Source organism: Triticum aestivum, chromosome 5D, assembly GCF_018294505.1.
Source record: "Triticum aestivum cultivar Chinese Spring chromosome 5D, IWGSC CS RefSeq v2.1, whole genome shotgun sequence".
In the NCBI taxonomy this organism is placed as follows: Eukaryota; Viridiplantae; Streptophyta; class Magnoliopsida; order Poales; family Poaceae; genus Triticum; species Triticum aestivum.
The window spans coordinates 71,978,074-71,982,057 of NC_057808.1; the positions used below are offsets into that span (position 1 = coordinate 71,978,074).

Sequence of the window (3,984 nt, forward strand, 5' to 3'; positions counted from 1 at the left end):
CATTTGTTATTTTTTATATAAAATATAAATAAATTTGTCTTTGGGTATCATGGGAACATATTGATGCATCATTGTGTCTTACCTTTCATTTGACCCGATGATCATCATCTTTGAGTACATTGCCATCATGACTTTTATCTGCTAGACAAAGTACATGCATATATTCAATATTTCTTTCCCATGTGCACATTAGCGAGTTGTGTACCACGTCTTGGTTTTCATACATCTCCGTGTGGCTCATTTGTATTCATGTCACATCAATTAGGCTACCTTGATAAATCAATTTGGGGCAGGTTCTGCACGAGCTAGAAATTCTATGTTTTAACTTTGTCGTGTAATTCCATAAATTCTTAGAATGCGAAATATAGTTTTTCAGCAGGGGACTCGATAGTATGTGGTATATAACTTTTGTTCCAACGTAATGAAGGAACACTTCTTGATTATATAAATAATTTTTGAAATGCAACAATGTTTCATGATTATGAAAATTCAACTGCACATTTGTTTGGAGTGAGTATGCTAAACTATTACTTTCTTGGTTGGGATATTCTTAGATGAATTGCACATATGTTGGTTTTAGACAGTGACATATGACATCTAATTTCCTCCTAAGCCACGTATCAAGTTAAACATGCAAGGTAAAATGACAACACATGTTTAAGAAGGGACAGAGAAGAAAGGAGTGTGAGAACATCACAATATAAAATAACTTAATAGAACCAAATTAGTTAAGAAACGCATGAAGCTACATATTCTATGCTTATAATTCTAACTTATTCAACTACGGGTTTGTGTAATACATACTGATAACTATTTCTGTTAGAAAAGATCTAATCAAGAAAAGAAGACAATAACCCAAAACTTATGGCTGGATCATTTCAGTTGTGACTGCAGCAACACATTGGTAAATTGGGGTTCTGAATCACGTTATGTCCAGCTAAACTGCAAAACCAAATCACACTGTAGCGCAAACAGAAGACAAAATTATCTAAATATAAGCAAGGAAACATGAATATGTAAGCAATAAGTATATTCAGTAAAATATAGGACAATTTTCATGTAAACTACAACCATTTAAAAACACATTATTTCCTCAAAGTTGCCACCCGTTAACTTCGAAGATCAATGTCAATGTAAGGTATTTATTTAAAACCTACAAATCGAAACCATGGCAGAAAAGTAGATATTAGATTAACTTTATAATCATAGTAATATAAGACACAATAACAAACATAAAAATTAAACTATCTGCAATATATTCTCGAAAGGAAGGCTGTATTGCTTAAATCTAGAGATAATGTACATGCACCAGTCTGATTCTTTGTGTCGTATACCACCACCATATTTCAAATTTCAACTGAACTTATTTTTCGGGTATGGTGTTAAGTGTGAATGAAGTAATCCTGAACAAAGAGAAATAAACTATTATGGAAGCTAGGGATCCATATAACATGCACATATTAGTTACTATAGATTGGAAATTGCACCAAGAAGTATCTGTTCATCACTACAGCCAGGAAGGAAACACTACCAATTCTTGTAGAGCGAGGATAAGTGAGAAAGATTTGGAAATACCATCCATCCGGCTTGCCCTCCTAGCCCCTTGGTCGTACCTCGGTTTCTGTAGTGGACTCCAAGATGGCAACGCCGAACGTGCAGCCAACGTCGCTCCCAAGGTACATGTTGGCACGCTACTGCAAGACCTCCAGCATTCCACCATTGTGCTGCGGCTCGGTGTAGACGTCATGATGGTGCTCATCCTCATGGAGCACAAAAGCACGCTTGGTTCTGGAGTCCCTGATCTCCAGAACAAAGCAGCTTGTGTCTGTATCATGTGTCAATAGACAATAATTAATTGGAATAAGGCATGGTGATGATATGTAGTCATGCGGGTGATATTAATATGTAGATTTTGGAACCATCAATCCAGCATGCATTGAAGGGGATTTTTCTTTCAGGAAACATATCATACATTAGCATCAAGCCATCAAGACAACACGTACAGACTCACCTTCTCTAGGCTAGATGCTTGGTTTTCGATGCACCCTCCTTGCCAAATCTATCTTATTGAAGAAGCCACATGTGCTTGTGTGGACCTGCGCCAAGAGACAATAACGGCGATGATTAGGCTGGGAAGACAATGACATAATATTGATGGGATTGCCTATTGAGAAGCTTCAGCCCACAGCGGCTGCTCTTTTTTCATTAAAGAGGTTACAAATAATTACCTCCCTACTTGAATCCGCAGACATCCTGAGAAGGTGCGACAGAAACAATAGCTGAAGCGAGGAAAGATAGGAGGACGATGGCTACCGGATCAAGTCGAAGACGTGATGGTAGAGATGCATTGGGAAAGATGAGGAACACGGATGCTGCAAGGACATGGAGCTGAGGCGGCTACGTGAGGAGGAAGGGTTTGCATCGTGATGGGGATTCCAGCGTGTATAGACAGTTTTTTTTGGACTTCAGCGTGTATAGATAGTTGATCAGATGTACGTGTCCAAGTTTTCAACATAAATAAAGAGATGTACGTGTCCTAGTAGGATAACACTTCCTTTTTTTGGTGTTCGCTTGTAGTTGTAGCTTTTTTTGTTAGCTTTCCAGCTTCCCGTAATCCGTACATCCTACGTACATGACCAAACTCTCTCTTTCTTTCCAACGTAATCTTGCACCTTTTTATTTAGATTAATCATGCACCTTTTTTAGAATAATCTTTGTGCATGACCTATGTACGTGTCGCGCAACATACATAACTTTACGCACGTAACGTAATATCGTTAAATCTCAGCCGTAAGTATTATTGATCAACGATGCATATTATTTTAACTTATGTGGAAGAATGTGGTGTCTTATTTGACTTCTATTTTAAGTATATAATAGATAGATAGATGATATTTTGCCCATCCTTTTCTTCATTACATTTCCATTTATCGACAATGTTTGTACATTAAACTACTCTTCCTGTGAATCAGCCATTTGAGTGGGTGATGGAAAAATCTGGAGTGAAAACAAGGTCTTCAGAGCAGACAGTGCTACCTGTCGAAGCAGATCTCTTGCTGGGTCCCGATAGCTCCTCAGAGATGGATTCAGAGACAGATGACCAGTCCCATTCCCCCACCGAGGTGTATGCTCTAACTTGGCACGGTTATACTGCTAATATCATGCATATGGTGTCTTGCATTGCATAGTTTTGACATCACATACACAATATTCAACACCATGTTCTTACTTCAGACATCATATATGCGAATGCCCTCTGCTTAGCATATAAATCAGTGAATTAAATCACGCGATCCTGATTACTTAGATAACATGTATCTGAATTATGTCATGCGAACCTGTTTACTAAAGACATCATATAATTATCTCATGCCAGCCTGTTTAGTTAGTCATCATATCGTTGAATTATGTCATGCTATGCTATCCAGTTTAGATAGACATCATATATGTGAAATTATGTCATGCTATCCGTTTTAGTTAAACAATATACATCTCAACTATTTCATGCCTTTTTTTCCACACTATCTATTGCATCTGTCTCTCATACAATGTCTGTACATTCAACTATGTTTCCTGTTTATTAGCCATTTGAATTGGAGCAAGTGATGGCAGTATCTAGCAGAGTAAAAACACGGTCTTCAAATAAAACAGTGCTACCTCTTGGTGGAGATAGCACCCCGGTTGTACATGCACGAGAACCAGCCCTACCACACATAACCCAGACTCTCACAGATTGTACCCCTACTGCGATGGACAGAGAAGCAGCTTCACCCAATCTAACCCCAACCCCAGCAGATAGTAACCCAGTTCCTATTGACACAGCACCATCTCAACCACAGAGCTCCCAAACAAGAGCAGTTAGTAAGGCAGCTCCAGTGCCCAAAGCGCCAGTACTACCACAGTGAACCCCGACTCCACCAGTTAGTACACCTATTCGTGTGGAGGAAGCACAACCAGCCATTCGTAGTTTAGCATCTATCACAT

At 38.7% G+C, this 3,984-nt stretch overlaps 1 long non-coding RNA gene across 1 annotated transcript; it reads right to left on the reverse strand.

Moving 5' to 3' along the window:
* Window positions 1–793: 793 nt before the first annotated feature.
* On the reverse strand, window positions 794–2,454 carry LOC123124370 (uncharacterized). The gene is made up of 3 exons (XR_006461061.1): window positions 2,229–2,454; window positions 2,012–2,096; window positions 794–1,825 (listed from the first exon to the last, which is right to left on the reverse strand). It is a non-coding gene; the product is annotated as an uncharacterized lncRNA (long non-coding RNA).
* Between the last annotated feature and the right edge of the window lie 1,530 nt (window positions 2,455–3,984).